Source organism: Notolepis coatsorum (assembly GCF_963971535.1).
Source record: "Notolepis coatsorum genome assembly, chromosome: 6".
NCBI classification, from domain to species: Eukaryota; Metazoa; Chordata; class Actinopteri; order Aulopiformes; family Paralepididae; genus Notolepis; species Notolepis coatsorum.
Window position 1 is genome coordinate 72,469,407 of NC_140170.1, and position 21,826 is coordinate 72,491,232.

Below are 21,826 nucleotides of genomic sequence, written 5' to 3' on the forward strand. Positions count from 1 at the left end.
AAGGGAACTGCTCCCCCCTACCTCCGGTCAATGGTCTCTAACTACACACCCTCAAGACCCCTACGCTCTGCTTCTTCTGGCCAGACCTACTCCTATCCAAGCTCCGGGAGGGTCATCAAAGAGAAGTCGCCTATTCTCAGTCCTTGCCCCACAATGGTGGAATGAACTACCCACCCCAGTTAGGACGCGTGTAGCTTTATGCCAAGCAAGCAGTGCAAAAATTTACCGTAGTGGCGTGCAGTAATGCGCCTTTCATTTTCCGCCGCCCAGCGCCCAGGTCGCGCGGAAATAGGCTGTCTATTGCCATTCTCTTTGACAAACTCTAACCTTAACCAGCTCCTTAACAACGCCTAAACTTAACCGTTCTAACCTTAACCAACTCCGAAACAATGCCTAACCTTAACCTTAACCTTAACCATGCCTAACCTTAACCATAGAAATTATATTGCCATTCTCTTTGACAAACTCTAACCTTAACCAGCTCCTTAACAGCGCCTAAACTTAACCGTTCTAACCTTAACCAACTCCGAAACAATGCCTAACCTTAACCTTAACCTTAACCATGCCTAACCTTAACCGGCGAAAGAATACACGTTAAAAAAAAATCACGTTAAAAAATATTTTCGATGGGATTCGAACTCGCCAGCAAACGAGCCATAGGATCCACAGCCATGTGGCCTTGCCAATTGAGCTATTGCTAGATACTGAATAAGGGGCGGTGACTTATATATATTGAGCTCCGCTCGTGTCGAACCAAGGCGGGATCTCATGCGCATGCGCGGGCACCTCGCGCGAGCACGCCGGCGCACGCACGCACCTGAGCGAGCACGCCGCCGCCGGTGCACGCACGGTAGCATTTGTCTGAAAAGAAGGGCGCTTTACCGCACTGGCGTGCGGTGACGAATGCGGAAGCATTTTTGCACTGCTTGCTTGGCATTAAGGAAAACGCAGTTAGGACAGCCGAAACACGTCCAATCTTTCGCCGTCGACTAAAGACGCACTTCTTCAACCATTATCTGAATAAAAAAAAAAAAAAAAAAAAAAATTATCTAACCCTAACTAACCATACTGTCATGCACTTGTCCTAATAAACTAACCTACACTGTAGCACTCAACACTTTGACGAACATTGTTACTCAGCTGATAGAGTTGTGCCCTTCCTGATGGCTTGTCGTACAGAACTTGTAAGTCGCTTTGGATAAAAGCGTCAGCTAAATGACTAAATGTAACTGTAAATGTAAATGTAATACCCCTGCATATAACCCATATAACCTTGTATGATAGTATACAATAATGCTGTATTTATTACCATATATATATCTTTCCACATTTGTCTGTACATGCATATAATCCTTTTTTTTTTTTTTTTTTTTTTTAAACTTTGGCCATTGCCCTGGCTCTTTTATGTGTTTATCACATTTATTCTGGTCAAGGATGACCGACAGAAACAGGCTGAAAGGGTTCAGATGGGGGGGAAGACACTCTGGGAAAGGCACGGCTGCAGTCCGGGATTCGAACTCGCTAAACCCCAGATCCGTGACGAGCACGGTTGTCCACGGCGCCGAAATAGCGCTCGCGGTACGTGGTGAGCTACTGGAGCTCCCCTCATATAATCCTTTTTACATATCTGTAGATACGATATCTATATCTGTACATATCCCTTACGTACTCTTACTAGTTACGCTGCTGGCCAGTATGACTATCATAGTGTCTTTATACCTGTAGCACTGTACATATTTGTAATACTACAACTCTGTACATACATCTGATTAGCACTATTACTAAATAGTACTAATTTATATATGTTATACCCAGTTTAATCATCTGCACATTGTATTACTATTGCACTTTATTGTTACATTTGCACTCTGGTTGGATGCCAAACTTATTTCCGTTGTACTGTACTTGTGCTGCATGGTGACAATAAATTTGAATCTAATCTAATCAAATCTAATCTAATCTAATCTCTCAACAGTACATGTCATACTATATACATCAACATTAGCAGCTGTATGATGACAATAACCTTTAATCCTTTTAATCCGGGCCTTCTGCTCAGCTGCTCCTCGGCTATGGAATGCCCTCCCCGACCATCTGAGAGCACCACAGTCCGTTGACTGTGGTCTGAATGTTTCTTTGTTTCTTTAATTTCATTGGTTGTTTTATTCATTTTTATTTTATTATCTTTATCTCCTTTCATGTAGCACTAGATTTGTTACAAATATAAAGTGCGTTACAAATAAAATGTATTATGATTAGCTTTTCGTCCCGTACTTAACCCATGATGTTGTTCATCGGTCGGGTCCTTTCTCAGCACCAACCAGCTGTTCTTCATACTGGACATCCACAGCTCGGGGCTCGTTAGCCACAAGTGCAAAGTCAATGGGGCCACGGTGCTCCAGGCTGCACAATGGGCCGACGCTCCAGGCTGCACAATGGGGCCACGCTCCAGGCTGCACAATGGGGCCACGGTGCTCCAGGCTGCACAATGGGCCCACGCTCCAGGCTGCACCATGGGGCCACGCTCCAGGCTGCACCATGGGGCCACGCTCCAGGCCACGCTCCAGGCCACGCTCCAGGCTGCACCATGGGGCCACGCTCCAGGCCACGCTCCAGGCTGCACCATGGGGCCACGCTCCAGGCCACGCTCCAGGCCACGCTCCAGGCCACGCTCCAGGCTGCACCATGGGGCCACGCTCCAGGCTGCACCATGGGGCCACGCTCCAGGCCACGCTCCAGGCTGCACCATGGGGCCACGCTCCAGGCCACGCTCCAGGCTGCACCATGGGGCCACGCTCCAGGCCACACTCCAGGCCACGCTCCAGGCTGCACCATGGGGCCACGCTCCAGGCCACGCTCCAGGCTGCACCATGGGGCCACGCTCCAGGCTGCACCATGGGGCCACGCTCCAGGCCACGCTCCAGGCTGCACCATGGGGCCACGCTCCAGGCCACGCTCCAGGCTGCACCATGGGGCCACGCTCCAGGCCACGCTCCAGGCTGCACCATGGGGCCACGCTCTAGCCCACGCTCCAGGCTGCACTATGGGGCCACGCTCCAGGCTGCACCATGGGGCCACGCTCTAGACCACGCTCCAGACCACGCTCCAGGCTGCACTATGGGGCCACGCTCCAGGCGTCACAAGGCCTCAGCGCTGCAACCCGCTACCGCGCATCCAGAGTCGGGTTATAAGCATTTGTTTCAGGGCTTGTGCAGAGCGGAGCTCAGTCTCGTTCACTTTACATCGGACAGAGGAGCAGCCGCAGCGGACGGCTGAGCGCTACAGGAGATCTGTTGTCCCCTCAGGACTGTCTAACTGTATAACACCTCAGGACTGTCTAACACCTCAGGACTGTCTAACTGTCTAACACCTCAGGACCGTTTAAATGGTAAATGGCTGCATTTATATAGAAGCTTTTATCTAAAGCGCTTTACAATTTTCCCTCACATATTACCCGTTCACTCACACATTCACACACCGATGGCAGAGGCAACCATGTGTAGCCACCTGAATATGTCTGACTATTATTCAAGGTGTCTAACGCTAATCTTTTGCATTCCCTGTGTTCACGAGGACGTTGTAACCGGTTGACCGCTCTTGATCATCCCTACCCTGACATGGACACTTAACGTGCTGCTCTCTTTGATTCTCCCTACCCTGACATTGACTCTTAACTTGCTGCTCTCTTTGATTCTCCCTATCCTAACATTGACGCTTCATAGTGGGACAGGATACAGGTGCCGCCAGGGGCGCTGGTGGTCACGTTGGGCAGAGACTCACATGGGAGGAAGAATGGGTTCAGAGCACGGTATCGAGGGAGGGGCTTCCTCTTCAGCGTTTTCCACGGAGGAAGAAGGACGTCTGGAACGAAAGCTCCGGAGATTCAGCACGCGAGGAATAAACTCAGTGGCGGCTCTGCCACTAGGGGCGCAAGGGCGCCGACCCACCTGCTGTTTAATCAGAGAAGAAGAAAATAAAACGTTTTAGTTTTTTGTTTTATAGCCCTATAAATAATATAAACATGTTTAAAATGAATAATATTTACTCATTTTAAGTATGTTTGTATTTCCAATGCACAATATAACGTTATTATCTAAAATAAAAAAACACTCGTTTTCCTGAGCAGGAAGTGACGTTTTTTTTAATTTTTTCGTATTTCTCGGCCCGGGCTAGACGCGATAGCGCTCTGAGTGCGCGTCACAGTTTGATCGCTGTATCCGTCACAGCCAATCAGTGCATAACGCGTTGTGCGTTGAAATATGACTATTATGTTGGAATCCGGGCGCGATTTGAAGCGGTCTAGCCAGTAGCGTCAAGAATTTCTGTAGCCGCATTTCGCGGAGACGCTCTCTGATTGGCCGACGCCAGTATTTTTTTCCGTAGCAGAATTTCACAGAGACGATCTCTGATTGGCCGAATCCAATTTCTAATGTTCCATTTCTAGCTTCCTAGGTTGGTCCGTTGGTGAGAGATAGTTGTGTTGTTGTGTTGTTGTGAGATGCAGGCAGCAGAGCGTGCCGTGACTGCAAGTTCTTTAGACGGTTAAGCTTAGGCTTTTTTTTTTTTTTTATACAGTCAACATATTCTTAAATAATAGCGCTGCCCGAGGCGGGGCATGATACAGTCAACATATAGCAAAAGAGAGAGCGAGAGAGAGCTCCCGTTCTACAGTCAATATACAGTGTACAGAGAGAGAGAGAGAGAGAGAGAGAGAGACACATTGGAAAGAAATTGAAATGCTATTTGGCCCTAAACAGAGAGTACACAGTGGCAGAATACCTGAGCACTGTGACTGAAGATCCTTGAGCACAGCCTAGCCATCGAGAAAGGCCGCCATAGGCAGACTGTGTGTGTTAGAAAGAGAGAGAGAGAGAGAGAGAGAACATGTGTGTTTGTCATGTGTGTGTGTGTTAGAGAGAGACTATAGCATGTATGAGAGATTCAAAAGGACAAAGATCAACACTTAAATCCAACAAGAAGAGGGTCAACAGAGAAACCAAAGCAGCAAGGAGCCAATGGCCGACATCAGCTAAATAGGCTAGCCAGGTACTGTGACACCAGGCCACGTGACACACAGCTTTGGCCAACGGCCCAACGCTACCCAAGCTACACAAACGACCATTCACACACAGCACATGTCGTATCTCCAAATGTTGTGAAGTAGCATATGTTTTGCCTGGAAAAAAACATCGTTATTAACAAAACATTCGGGAGGGGAAGGAAGGAAGAGTGGGGTAATGTCATGACATTTTCATTAATCTTACGTTACCTGCACGAGGAACGCAGGGCGAAAGGCCGCAACACAGGTCTCCACGTTGACGAAAGGCCTCTCGCTGTCGGGACAAAGCTATGGCCAGAGCCTTGTCATGGTGCAGGCCCGACTACATCTTCTGTCAAAGATGATGTCGTAGTCAGAGTGCCAGGGCCTGCTATTCTCAAGGCTAACTGATAGCATCAAACGAACGTTCCCAGCTGACGCTAAACAGCTAACTGGCTAACAGTTAGCTCAATCAGGCACCTGGCTGTATGTAGTAGCCGCATAGCATGCTTCTGCGTTAGCTAACAGCTAACAAGCTATGCGGCTACTGTCTACATACAGCCAGGTGCTCTCACCAGGCACACACAGTTAGCTACTAGTAGTACTATATATTAGCTAGTCGACCAGTTTGGCTCCAGAGAGAGAGAAAGATAGATAGGTCAGGTCCACGGCGGGTATATAATCATAGGTTGACTCACCATAACGCAGTATCAATGAATGCGGCGCGGCCGGCGCCAATGGTAAAGTTGGAAGGAGACTTGGCCCACGGTGTAATTTCTTCTTCTTCTTCTTCTTCTTCTTCGAGTACTTTCCGGCAGACTGGACACCTTTCGGCGTATTGCTGCCTAACAGATTTATCTGCTCAAAAGTTCTCTTCTCCTTCTTTTGAAAAGACATCCACTCGCCTCGCCTCGCTCCTCTGGATAGGTTAGCTAACGCTAGTTAGCCGTTAGCTAAGCTAGCTACTAGCCGACATCATCATGGCTATCCCGACTGAACCACACGTTAGCACTCAATATTATAACGTAGCTAAAGCTAACTAGCTGTCCCTGTCTTTAGCCGGGATGGCTAGCCTGACTGAACTGTCTAACATGCAACAACTTTCATCTTCAGTCCATCTGCCGAACGATGTCCTCTTCACCTTGGCTGGCATAAACTCCAATGCTGCACGCGCGGAATAGTCAGACGCTACCTTACCTGTAACCCCTCCCCTCATTGAAACCAATGCCTGCTGCAGAGCACCAGAGCTCCAATAGTGACCCAGGTGCAGACCCAGGAACAAGTCATTCTACAAACGTGTCTAATGTGAAATATATAAGCATATAAGCAAAACTAGATTTTAGGTCTGTGATGAAAAAGGGCCTCGCGGGAAGGGGGGCCTCGCAAAAAAATAAAAAAAAAATAAAAAAAAAATTATAAAAAAATAAATTTTTTTTTTTTTTTTTTTTGCGAGGCCCCCCTTCCCGCGAGGCCCTGTGCGACCGCACTGCTCGCACACCCCCTGAGGCGGCCCTGAAGCTAACACTTGGCTAACAAGCTATATGGCGGATGCAGTCTGGAGACAGTGGACAGTGGTCTGGAATACATCAACAGTGGATTATACACGTTTATCAAGCTCTCCTGCCCTGGACGTTTCAACTAAACAGTGAGTCTCTCTCTCTCTCTCTCTCTCTCTCTCTCTCTCGCTCTCTCTCGCTATACACAGCTGTCTCCGCGAAATGCGGCTACGGAAAAAAGTATTGACTGTGCTTGCTGAGACGATAATTAATAGGCTAGCGATTCAAAACGCGCTGCTGTGTTGTGAACTATAACATTAATTTAGCTGCTGCTGATGCATAATGAATGAATGGTGAGTTGTTTAAAATGACAACATACATGTGTTAATTATTTGATTTGATTGATCCGAGAGACAGAGAGAGATTGCTCCAGAGCATCTCAGAGCATTACATTTTCAACTCGACCTATTAACGTGAACTGCGACCCACAAGGCACCAGCGCCAGCGGCCGCCACTGAATAAACTCAGTTACAAAACGGTTTATCCTAGAAGTGTGCGGTAGTTTAGCGTTTGGTTAATGCGGCAGATAAACTCAGTTACACAACGGGTTATCCTAGAAGTATGCGGTAGCTTAGCGTTTGGTTAATGTGCCAGATACACTGTGAATGAACCAACAGGCGAGCATCGCCGAAGACCAGGTGGTAGATATTGTCCACCTTGCGTTAGCTGTGTATAGGCGTCATAGCAGGGGGGTTCACCACGACCCACAGCTTAGCTTTGTTTAGGCTAGCACCACAGTTTAGCCCGCGTGTCGGCCCACCTCTTCAGCCCAGCAGAGGACGCCACTACACTGCACGCTCCTCCAGCCCCTCCAAGCCGTTGCCCCAGCAGCTCACCTGCCCCAGCGTCTACCCCGCCCCACTGTCTGTTATCGCGGGATCTCCCGACGGCCATCTTAACACCCGGACTAGTGGTGGTGAGAGTAGGCCCGCCATCTTGGATAAGTACAGCGGCGCTCCGAGTGCTGAAACGTTATCGGTAGACAATTCACTGTGAGGCGCAGGCTCTCTAAGGGCGAAGATAAACGGTGCTTTGAACGAACGCTGGCAGCAGTGTATAGGGGCGCCCCAACCATTTATTGTTTTGGGGAAAAAGCCGGCTTTGGATAGGACTTTTATTTGCTAATGTGGGCCCACTGTTAATTTCTTTTGAGTGTAATAATAACGTGTGGTTCTTTATCAAATTCCCATTGAACTCCTTTACTATTTACCTGGTGCTCACCTACCGCGAAGTGGAGCAGTAGATAACCCTTAAAGGGAAGAGGTTCTTACTGTGTCTGTAATATAGAGTGAGAGCACTAGGTGCCCAGTGTGGGGATAACTTTCCTCCATGTGTATTGTAGAGCGAGAGCACTAGGTGCCCAGTGTGGGAATAGCTTTTCTAATTGAGTAATACAATTGTACATTGAACCAGACTTTATATAAAGGAGACGTAAATGGGAACACTGTGTGTGAGTCTTTAATGTGCATTTTGTCTAACCCTTTTCCTCTCCGGGTAATGCTCATTATTGTTTAACCCTTTCCCCACCCCCTGCCTATAGTTTATTGTGAAAGGTCTTCACTCGTCATTAAAGAAGAGTACTGCTTTGGGGAGCGAATATTCATCCATCTTGCTGCCATCAGGTGTGGGAGGGCTCAGGAAGTATTGGGGGAAGTGTGAGTGTGTGGGGAGCTACTGCTGATCGCCCTGGAGGGCCAGAAGGACCAGAGTACCATCCCTAGGTCAGTGAATCCTAGGCCCCATCCACTCCTGCTGCTCGACCTCCACTTCAACATTCCTGGCCTACAGTCGGGGATCCAGCTGGACTCAGCTCTGCTGCATTCTCGCTACCAGGTGGCCGTGTACAACCACTCCCATAAAGCAGTGATAATCCACCCTGCTACATTTGGCGTCACGAACAGGATCAACATCCTAACTCACTTCCTTGATTGACCGAGAGAGAGAGACCCAGGATGTCCGAAGAACGGACCCGCGCTGCGCCGAAACCGGTGGCAAAGAAAGAGGCGCTCCCAGAGGAGCGACAAAGCGCCCCACACGCCTTCCCCGAGGTAAAAGAAGAAGAAACAGAGACAATGCGAGACTTGACCGCACAAGTGGAGGCCCTGAGGGGTTGGTTCCACGACCAAGCAGGCATCCTGGACCGTCAGGCGAAGTACCTGGACCAGGCCCGGATCGACCAGCAAGAAACCCTCGCTTTAGCCAAGGCCGTGCTCGAGAGACAGTCTAACACCTCTGCATTTATATAGAAGCTTTTATCCAAAGCGCTTTACAATTTTCCCTCACATATTACCCATTCACTCACACATTCACACACCGATGGCAGAGGCAACCATGCAAGGTGCCAACCTGCTCATCGGGAGCAATTAGGGGTTAAGTGTCTTGCTCAAGGACACTTCAACACGCTGCCCAGGAGGAGCGGGAATCGAACTGGGAACCTCCAGATTACCAGACAACTGCTCTACCTCCTGAGCCACTGTCGCCCCTTAACACCTCAGAACTGTCACCTCAGGCGAGGACAGCAGCTCATGAGTCCCCCCCCCCCTCCCATTGGACAATATGCAATAGTGTTAATTTACCTTAATCTATTTGACTGCTGCTACCCTTTTAAAACGTAGTTAATTAGTACTATCTATCTATCTATCTATCTATCTATCTATCTATCTATCTATCTATCTATCTATCTATCTATCTATCTATCTATCTATCTATCTATCTATCTATCTATCTATCTATCTATCTATCTATCTATCTATCTGTGTGTCTGTCTGTCTGTCTGCCTGTCTGTCTATCTTTTGTGGTGTGTACATTTCTATTAATCTATTTCAGGGTGCATGTCAACAAATACAAACACAGGAATAGAGAGACTGAAATAAAACCAGTGATCTCTCTGACCTTTCACTGATTCTCCACCCATCTGATCTGTAACCTTCATTACAGTAACTGGTGTGTGTGTGTGCGTGTGTGTGTGTGTGTGTGTCTGTGTGTGTGTGTGTGCGCGTGTGCGTGTGTGCGTGCGTGGTTCTGGACCTGTCTGTCAGTCCAGATATAATAATATATAATATACAAATATCTCATCAAATGGGAGGTGTTCCCATACCTGATGTAGAGGAAACCATGAATGAGTTGTATAAAATACTAGTAAATGTGTAGATGAACAATTTAATGCTACTGTACGTGGTAATACTACTACATAAAGTGCTGAATTAATGTCTTACGTTTCCATTCATTTAACGCAGGGCTGTTCACAGCATTTCACTTTCAACCAGGTATCTGATTCACTTAATGTAGCAACTAGTTCATCTAACCCTTGTTGCACTGATATAAAGTGGTTGCCTAGTGGAGATTTAGGACTCACTATGTGTACCCCAGCCTATATGTAAGGGGTATGTGAAGAAGACAAGGTGGGACGGGGCGCCGGGAAATCTCCCTCTTGCAGTGGGAAAACTCCCTCTTGCACAAGGAGAAGACGGGACACGTCTTCTCCTGAACCGATAGCCCACCTCTCCCTTACCCCGCGTGTGAAAACATCACAACAACAATGGCATGTACAGAGTACTTAAACCGTCGACAACAGATTGACATCTCCCTTAATCCGCATGCAAACCCAGACAAAAAAAAAAACATGATACATATATGTCTTATATGTCCTGGCTAGAAGTGTTTATTAGACACCGGGAGTTATTATTAAACAACAATGGCATCAGAGTAGTTGTGTTCGTGTTACAGAAGCTATTGAGCTTGATCGGGAGGCTACTGTGATGCAATACACGATACTAACTAGAGATTAGCGTCACATAGCTGGCCTTTTTCTGAAAACCCAAGCACATATTGTTCCATAGCATACGCCTTCAGTTGATCATGACAAATCCTCTCTTACCTTGACGATTAAAAAGCCTCCTTAATTTAGTAAATAAAGCTGTAGCCAGCCAGCTAGCATTGATGCTATTCAAAATGCTATCCACATTAGCTAAATAGCTAACCAACTGAGGTAACGTTAAATACAGACAACGTTTGCTAGTCGAAATGACTGGACACACACAGGGACAAGTTAAACATCAATCAATAAATTTATTCCAACAGGTAGTTTGAGCTGCATGTGAGCCGCAGTCTTTCTCTCCTCTCCTTTGGAAACTAATGTAAGTAACGTTAGCTTGAAAAGCACAGAACCGGCCGACACAAGTTAAGCTGCTAGCAACAGACACTAACACTTCCGGTCGGGGGTTTTCAAAATAAAAGAGCGACGTCTAAAAACAGGAAAGACATTTATTTTGTAAATTTGTGGCACGCACTTATTATCTTGAGACGTTTCGTTTTTACGGAAACCTTTTTTTAAATGAAAACTAAACGAAAACGAAAAAGATCAAAATCGTTTTAGTCTGGACAAGGCCTAATTCTCTCAGTCTTCGCCGTTGAATACTTACCTGACTGTTTGTACTTGGTTCTTTTGTTCTGCTATTAACAAGACCCCCTTTGTTCCACCTGGCAAACAGCATTGTTGTACCTTTCAGTATGATAGAAGATCAAAGAACAGCCGGACCTGAGAAAAGGCATCAAACATCTTCATCTTGTCCATTCAAAAGTCAGTTAAAAACGTTTGACATTATGATGTCTGGGTGGGCATTCCTAAACTAGCATTTTAGTTTTTGTATGTGCTTATTCCAAATATTTCAAATAACCTGGTGTGTGTGTATGTGTGTGTGTGTGTGTGTGTGTGTGCGCGCACATGCGTGCGTGCGTGTGTGTGCCAATGTGCGCCTGTGTGCGTCCATCCATGCCGACAGACGGTACGCTTGTGGCAGAGCAGGGAGCTGGGAGAGAGTGAAGCGTATTGATTATTTTAATCCTCCTATTTGTGAGTCTGTGATCCTCTCGGCTCAGCCCTTCGCAGGGGGATTGCTAATAGGGCTGAACGTTTCCCTCCTCAGACCTCTCTGCTGGTCCAATTAACTTGCACACTGCAAGAGCTGCCAGCAGAGCGCATGGGGAACGGAGTGAGGCGCGACTACTGAGATACAGAACCCCCCCCCAACATCACCCCCAGCCTCCCAGGAGCACCAGATCCAGCAAGAATCTTCACATCCAGAATAGTATTACCTCTCTCACCTTCAGTTAAAGACATCTCCTTGTTTTCATTCCAGTGACGTGAGATGTCCGTCCGTCCATCCCCGAACTTCGGTTTCACTTGAGGTTTTTTGTGATGATGGTGAGATCGATGTCTGCACTGCCGTGTTTTAAAGGAACACGCTCACAACGTTATGGGAATGCTCTTACCGTCTTCTCCAGAGTCAGACGAGAAGATAGATACTGATGTCCTCTCTGTTCGTTCAGTGGAAAGCTATCCTAGCTGTTGGTCAAATACACCTCTCTCAGAGTTCTAAGCTAGTGTAAGTGTACCAGGTTGAATCATCTGTACATTGTATCTTTTACTGCACTTTACTGTTACATTTGCATGGAGGACCCTTATGTAAACAAGACGAAAGTCTTTTTCTGGTCTGCATCTGTTAACAGAACTCAGCTATAGGGCGACAATAATGTGGTCAAGAGGCATGGTTTCTATCTTGAACCTGAACTGGCGTGACTTGTCTTTATTCACATGGTAAGCAGCAATCACACAAGTCTTCTCTCTCTGAGAGACATTGGGGGAGAGAACGAAATGGGTGTATACCTTTGCTTTTATAGTTGCCATAAGGTAGAGTACCTGGGTGGCTCTGCCTAGAGCGTCCTCCAGTGGGAACAGATATATATATATGCAACTAGGCAATCACAGGTGGAGACAATTATATATGCAGGTAAACAGTTACTAGTGTAAACAGCCATATGTACAGTTAGACAGTTACTAACAATCCTACACAGAGCCTCTGATCTCAACAGCATCCTCTTAGCAGTTGTTTGTATTGAGCCGTACTGTATTGTACCCATTCTGCAATCTGTTAATAACGTTTTCAATCAATCAATCAAACTCTGGTTGGTTGCCAAACTTTCTACTGAACGCACAGAGAGGAAACTGAGGTAACTCAGTTACGTCTATTCTGCATCGAACACTGTACATATGTCTATACTGAACACTGTGACCTAATTTTTTTTACTTCTAATTTACATGCTATACTATGTTATTTTATTTCATACTTATCTTGTCTTGCACAGTCTCTGGAGCGTAACAGTAAGAAGCATTTTGTATAAAAGTATTCTGTACTTCTGTATGACAACTATTAAAGAAACTTGAACTTGAAACTTGAACTTGAACTTGAACTGGTATTTGTCTGACTCTGGAGAAGACGGTAAGCACATTTCCCATAATGGTGGCGTGTTCCTTTAAAGGTACAATTTTCTTTTCTGCTATATAAATGTGGGGTATAGCAACTCATACCATAAACTCATACTCACCCTTAACTCATTCAGCGCCAGTCACGATGATAGTCGGGTTAACTCGCCATCGCTTGAGCACCAATCACGAGTATAGTCGGGTTTTAATCGTTATTTCTTTTATTAGCGATATCCATTCATTTTCATCCATCCAGCCTGATGTTATCGTTGGGAATGGGTCTGAGCTCGCAAAAGGGCAAATACCGTCGCCTACGCCTTCCAGCGGGTATTGCACTCCACTGGGAATGGTGTAGTTTCTTTTCTGGGACAATCCGAGCCGTGCGGGCGGGGTTTAAATACTCAGGCGAGGTAGGCAGATACAACGATGCATTGGAACAGTAACGCCCGTCATTGTGAAACGGTCGCGCCGGTCTAAACCACATTGCATGCTTGCACGAGGAAGGATAATAATGATGATCTAGCGTTGATTTCAGGAAGATTCGATAATCAGGTGAAGAATTACAACGTGTTTAGTTTATCCATTTTGTTGTACATGTTGACTGGAAGCAACTCACTGATAATCGACGGGTGTATTAGACCCATAGCTATAATTTAAGATATATTTTAAGCACTCGCAAATCTTGCAGTCCCCCATTGACTTACAGCGGTGGCGTACTAGCGCCATCTCGCGGATTAAGCTCCGGCGCTGAATGAGTTAAAGAGTTTGATCTGTAGATGGAATATTTTTTTTACTTTTCTTTTTAACCTTTGTAAATCAGAATATAGGTGTATTTTACTTGTTAACCCTTTACAACCACAAATTACAGCAAATACAATTACAAATATTTACCTGTTTGTTTTAGTCCTTGTATCGGTTACGAGTGGGGGTGGTTTGGACAGGAGAGAGAACCCAATACTGCGGACAATGACTAATGAATGGAGGAAACGGAGACGGTAGTTGCTCTTCTCAGATACGGTGATCTATTTATTAGCGAAACACTAGAGCCAAGAAATATATTTACAGGAACAAACAAAACAAAAGGCACTAGATACAAAACGAACTGAAGACACGAGAAAACAAAGATGCACCAAAACTGAATACTAAATCTACTTACAAACTCTCAATACAAAACAGCAAGGCAAGGGAGACGACAGGAGACACGACGGGCAAGGGAACACGGAGGTAACTGGAGGTAACACGGAGGGATGACGCCACACAGGAAGTGGGAACAGGACACACTAATATACACAGACTAATTACAATTGAAAACACCTGGCAGGACAGTCTAAACTCTAAAACACAGAAACAATTAACACCAACTAAACACAAAAGCAATAACACAACAACACCAAAGCAATCTCACAAACACAAAACCAAAACAGGGGAACCACATCACACAAGGTAAGGGAAGGTCAACAACACACACAATGAAATTACATTACTCAAACAATTAATTACATTAAGCACATTTGTGAGAACAGACAAAATGGACGCCTGCACCGTCTGATGGTGCCCACTAGAGTGCACCATGAGACCACTGACAGGAGGTAGGGATTGTCCAATGTCTTTCTTATCATAACAGGCCCACAAAGGGCTGGGCCTGGGGTCGTTACAGTATCAAGAGCTCAGTCATAACCTTGAAAATGAAAACTTTATGTTTAGATTACAGATTGGACCTTTAAAACAGAAACCACTATTCGTATTATAATTATTAGTCGTGGGTTCTTTGGAATCAAATCAAATATCAAGCACATTTTTTATAATTTGCATATTTGAAGAATTATAATCAGAATTTAAGATTCAGTACAATGAAATTCCTGTTTTTCAATCTCATCACAGTTTTTATTGCAGAGTGTATGTTATGTAACATCCCCCAACATGTTAGAACTGTTGTCGTTGTTGTGAAAATGACGACTAAAGCCCTTTGATCTCTATTACCCTGAATATCAACAGAATCAAACCATTTCAGATCCAATCTGCTTCCTTGAAGATATTGCATAATCTACTCTGGTTACCCTGATTGCGCCATCAGTCAGTCTGTCAGTCAATAGTTGTAAAGGATATCAGCTAGCTAGTCCACAAGTAATTAAACCAATTTGCTACAATTATGTTAATTTGAGTGGTTCAAAAACATCCATAGCCATTTTGTCCTCACCTGTTAGCACAGTTGGCCAACCGATCACATAATTTGTTTACATTTGAAAGCTTCATGTGTCATGATGCTAACTTGACATCTCCTTTCAGAAGGAGGCCACGCCCCCTCAACATACAGATAAATGGTTGTGCTCAGAGAGGGTGCACTTAGCCACGCCCCCTCAACATACTGAGAGTTGTACTGTGCTCAGAGAGGGTGTACTAAAACACTTATAACTAATTAAATTACACACCTTGACAAAAGAAAAAGAAAAGGTGTCCCGCAGGGATCAATTCTGGGTCCTGTCTTATTTACCATTTATATTAATAATATTATCTCATCTCTGAAAGACTGTTAATTTCATCTTCATGTGGATGACAGTTATCTAATATATTCCCGATTCTGTGAACCTATCTTAATGCTTTACAAGATGCGCTTATTCCAGCACATTTTCTATAATGTTGGTGTGTTCCCGCCCTTATACTCTGTGTATCATTCAGCCATCAGATTTATCACCTGTTATAATACTCACCATTATGTCCTGTACAATATGGTTGGGTGGTCCTCTCTGGTGGAGAGACGAGATTTGCATTGACATCTATTTATATATAAAGCCATAAATGGAGAGTGTCCAAATTACATTACTTCCTTATTGGAATGGACCTCTGGACCCTATGGATACAGGAACCAATAATTGGCAAACGCCTAGAGTTTGTACTGAACTTGGTAGATCTGCCTTTCGCTTCTATGCTCCTGAATCATGGAACGCCCTGCAGGGGACATTGGAATGAGGTGCACTAGTGTCCATGGGTCCATTTAGAGCACTGGTGACCAAGCAGGTCACCACAATCTGTAATGTTTTGACAAAAAAAAAATATTTATGTACAGTTTTATTTATTTAACATTATGGGAAATGCAGTCAAACAAGCAGCTAGATACCAATTTCCTCTCTGTGCGTTCAGTAGAAAGCTACTCGGCAGCAAGCTAGCCTAGCTTAGCACAAATTAATGCAAGTGGATACGGACCACTAGCCTAAAACTCTGAGAGAGGTGTATTTGGCAAACAGCTAGGTTATCTGGGCCCCGTTCCCCGTACCTGGCTAACTGAGTTAGCCGGATAATTCTCAGCATAGCTTGACTTAAGCCAGACCTTTCCATTCCCCGACGCTCGATTGTCTAAATCACTATGACAACAGATCAAAAAGTTTGAACCTGGTCGAGGGCAGGGTTAAGTTCAGTTAGCTGGATGAACCATGGCCACGCCCCCGCAAAGAAATCCCAGCTCCCTTCCTGAAATATTTCTCACAGTCTAGATCCCATTATGCCATTCTGAATTATGTTTTTGTGCTTCGTTTGAAATGTAAAATAATAGGTCTGCAGTAATGCTGATAATAAATCATATTCAGCCTATGAATTTACTTTGTCCTATATAATGCACGTTATATTTATACGGATACGGCGCTCGCGAGTCGCGACACACACAGTTATTTTAATAACAGACTAAACGGATCATTGCAAATGTGAATCCCGCTGGGATATTCTTAATGAATGAAACCTATCGGGTGTTTGGCTCTGATTAGTTTAATATTCTTCGCTGTGTATTTGCTTAACGGAGCACCCGGATGCGTTTCATTCAAGCTGAAGCGTCTATGCGCGGATTGTGGATATGAATTATGAGGAATCTGAATCTGTGGAGTATTTAATTGTATCACTATCACTGTGACAGTGTCACACGTTATTGTGATATTGTAACTGGGATTAAAATATATGAGGAGATGCACTGTTTGATGGATTTGATGACGTGACGTGACTTGATAAATTGAATGAGCCTTTGACGTTTTTGATGAATGAATTTGAGAAAATGCATTTATCTTTTCAAGCACTGTTATCTGATGATGAACATGAGGTGTCACTGGTATAAACCAAAGGGTAATCAATTCAATGCATGTATGGATTAGGTCCGAAACAGATTAAAACCTGATTAATAGTGTAACTGCAAGCCTCCCTCCAAGCCTCTCTTTGGAAACCATGTATTTATTTAGTACATAATACCTAAGCACATACAGATATCCTCATAATATAATTCGTATCAATTAGATATACTATTTGGGCTTGTTTTTATCGTTATTCTGAAAGAGCTGAACTAATTATTTTCGCTAGCAAGATCTCATTTGATTATTCATTCCATTAAGCCTAGTGCCAGCAGGCACATTTAAAGAAATATAATCTGATTTATTGGGGTAATGAGGGACTTAAAATGAACCTATAGATATGCATTTAACTTGTCGGCGAGGCTATTGAGCCGTACTGTATTGTACCCATTCTGCAATCTGTTAATAAAGTTTTAAATCAATCAATCAATCAATGCCATTAGAAAATCAGGATTTCTGCTATCGACACTTGCTGTCTTTTCAGCTGAGGCGGGCGCGCGCAATTATCCTGAGTCTCAAGTCTGGTTCAAATGAACGAGACTGAATCCACCTTCGAGGAACAGGGAAATCCCGGATTCAAACATCGGGTTAATTGAATCTGGATAATGGGACTCTTGAACAAGGTACGGGGAATAGGGCCCAGCTCTGTATCCGCTTCCATTAATTTGTGCTAAGCTAGGCTAGCCTGCCGACGGATAGCTTATATAACTTTAATGATGATTATGTGAATGTAAACACTCACTGAATATCAGGGCTTCCCCTCAGTGTCATTTCAAGAATAAATAAAGATTGAATGAATGAACGGATTCATCTGAAACTGAAGAAAGGACACTCCTGGCATTAACAATCCACAATAAGCTTTTTTCTGACATAATGGCTCTTTAAATAATATTTAATATTAAATAATATAAGAGAAGCTGTCGTCAACAGTCAAATAAATTCTTGCAGAATCAGTATTGGCATTTCCTGTAATGTAAAAGGATCAGTTGGACTCAGTGACACAGGAGAATAATCCTCACATCATTATTTTTATTGTGTTTCGTAATCCTCTAGGGAAGAGTAAAGTTATGCTCATATCACACATGACATATACACAGCTTAGCTTGCAGAGTACAAGAACAACAGTCCAACCTCTTTGTGAACAAGGGTTATTCTTTTGAAAACAGTGCCGGGTAACAGTTAGGATGCAGCATTTGCACAGAGGTCGTGTGTAGAACTTGAATGGCTAGAAAAAGCTCTTCCCGGTGTCCCATGGTACTTGAGGTTTTGGAAGTTGGAATGTTTATCAGAAAGATGGAATGTTCATTCAGCGGAAGCCTTTTGTCGTTCTCTCGGAGTCTCACGCAAGGCCTGGATGACGTTACCCCGACAACAAGGCGGCCATCTGGTGACCACTTGGACTAGGGTTCTGTATCAGTAAATGAAACATTTAGAACACTGGTCCCTGTTTCAAGGCTACTTCCTGCATTGGTGACCGAACCTTCGTAATACGACAACCTTGGTCTCTATAAACTAGAAGAATGCATTCAGTAACAGTCACACATATTGTGTTTTTGTGTTATTATTTAGTTGCAGTGCGATGTTTAGCCACTAAGGGTTCACATGCTTTCGAGCAACACTGTACTTATTGTACTTATTGTATGCCTATTCTTATGTCTGCACTTTATGCATTGCTTTTATTCTGTCAACTGTATGCAAACCTTCCATGTATGAAGGTGCTATATAAATAAAGTTATTATTACCATTATTATTATTATTATTATTATTATTATTATTATTATTATTATTATTATTATTATTATTATTATTATTATTATTATTATTATTATTATTATTATTATTATTATTATTATTATTATTATTAAGTTGCGCTCCATTGTTTGTACCTGATGGAGCAACAGGTGTCATTTTATTTAACTTGAGCCAGTGACTCATTTCACTTCCTGTCCACCTGCTGTCCGACAGCAGCGTTAACTTGTCTAGTTCTCTAGTAACGATGTGGCTAGTGTCTGTGAAAACCATTTTGTTGATATATGTACATTAAATGAATGCCGTATGACCAGGCATCGTATGGTCATAGGCCTGATATTATGTTTTTAATAATAAATGGGTGTGCAGTAAATCCCAAAAGCGACAACGTCTGATTAGTTACTTGCTAAGCTTATCCTGGTGGGTTATTTCATGCTGACAAGTTGACATCACACAGCCAGGCGCGTTACAACCTCCACCAGGGCCTAACAATATCCCCACTGCGCCGTTATTTTCACAGGCAGTATTTTACTGGGTAGATGACAGACACAACACTTTTTGCCAATCTCAACAGACCCAGGCAATTTATCCGTATGGTGGTGCTAGAGGAAAGGTCATGGGGTCACCAATAATCAATTGGCTTCCACCTATATGGGTCATGAATGTTCACAGTACATTTTGTGACTGTATAACTAACATGTAAAGAGATGCATTAATTTGAAAATCTAAGGTTTAGCCTAATGGTGGCGCTAAGAGAAAGAAATCCAAGATATCTTCCTCTTGGTGTCATGAATGAGCACAGTAAGTTCTATGGCAGACCAGCCATTACTTTTCTAGATATCTTGTTCTCAGTTTGGCCTGATGATGGCGCTACAGGAGAGGTCACCAAAATCAATAGGTTTTCTTCCTCTCAGGGTCACGAATGTGTAAAGCAGACAGAACAGACAGATACACATACAGTGGGGGGGGGGGGGGACAACCTCATTGGCGGGGGTAATGACTCCGACTCCGTATGCCAGCCGCCCAAGTTGTACCAGTAAAAAATGACCACTCAAGAATGTTGAATGTCCAAATGGCCATTCCACCGGTAGAAACGTCTGCGATAGCCGCGCAGAGAGAGAGAGAGACACCTGTACCAGCGACAGCTGTCCCGGTAATTACCGTGTTCGTCGGCGAGACGGGGGGCAGTTCAGAATCTTACCAGGGTTTCAGTCGCGCCGTCGAGCTCTGGCTGTTTCCCACAGAGCGGCTCCGTTTGAAACACATCGCGTTTGTGTTCCGTGTCCTCGGGTCGCCATGGCAACATCTGTCCCCCCCAGTGAATCGAGAGGCGTACGGGTGTAACGATACGCAGCGTGCGTTACAACGGCCACCTCTCCGGCTCAGTGCGGCGACTGCAGAGTTCTGCATGGCGCCTTCTAGGCAGAGCGCCACATGGAAACAAACAACGGGTCGCAATACACACACATATATATATATATTTCTTTAATAAAACAAATACACTGAGGTGTTTGAAATTATTATGACGGCAAATCCGACGTCACAAACCAGAGTGACACGTTTACTGCTGATCATCATCCATGGGGTGTTTTGCATAAAACACATTTGTAACAGTATTTTGACCTGAATCTGCACGCGGGGAGAGGCTCCCCCATAGTTAGTGAGTTACATTCAATTACGTTACAAAAGATGCACACAACAGTATAAACGCTTCAGAGCCGCCCTCTTGGAATGGTTTCATAGGAAATCCAGGACTGTTGATTGTTTTTGTTTCTTTTCATACTGTATATTATGGGAAAAGCCATGCCTGTGAGTGAATTATTGTACATCAGAGAGTGGATCAATGCTATGGATATTGTAAGGCATAGAAAACACAGTTAAATGTCCTACAAAACATCCACAACAAAGTGACCACGATTGTGTGAGAAAACCCTTTTTCTTTTTCTTCAAAAAAACGCCGCAAATAAAGGATTGTGTTTGAAGGAAGGCGAGCGAGCCGTCATTATACTAACAGCCTGCCGCTGTAAGGGACGCGGTTGAACTGCTGGGACCATGTTAACGAGAAGCTGCGACGAAGATGGCGATGATGATGATGGCGATGATGATGATGACAACAGCTGCTGCAGTAGAGGAGGAAGACGCGCTCGTTAGTAGAACTAGGGATGCAGCAATTAAACACTTTCGCTGTTAACCGCAAATTAGAAACCTCATCCTTTCGCGGTCTCTACGTCTACAGAATTCTATGGTGTTTTTAGCCTCTTTTTTTTTAAGCTCAGCTATTGAAACTTATTTATTTATTAATTTTTTTATCGCTTGTGGTCTCTCTCTGCAGGACAAAAAGGTGAAAAATACAAACAAACAGAAAATGTTTAATAATAGAATCTTTGTGTCTTTTTTCCCTCCGCGACGTTGCAATATAAACGAGCAGATAATAATCATAATATCCTGATAATTCCTCAGACTATAATCTCAGCATTGAAATCTCATACCGTTGCATCCATTAGTAGCTCTTGCTCAGGGGCCAATCAGAAACCTACACCTCAGCATTGACATTCTCTGTGTGTGTGTGTTATTGTGCGTTTGTTAAGGGAATATTACCAATGCCCCTCCCTCCCCAACCCACTCCCCCCAATCCACTTCCTTTATCTGAAGTCAGAGGCTGTGGCGGTAAAACTAACAACAACATTGTGTTTGCACACATACAGTATATACCTAACACACACAGAAATACACACATACACACTTACAGAAGTGCAAACACACACACACACACTTACATACACAAACACACACACACATTCGCAAACACAGGCAAACACACACACACACACACACACACACACACACACACACACACACACACACACACACACACACACACACACACACACACACACACACACACACACACACACACACACACACACACACACACACACACACACACACACACAGGAAAACACACACATACACACTCAAACCCACACACACACAGACACACCCACATAGCATGCAGGATGATGTTCATGGGTTGGGTTTATTATCAGCTCCGATCAATATATTCATGGCTCTTCTGGTTTGGTGCGAGCAGCCGTATTGGAAATCCATCCTGGAG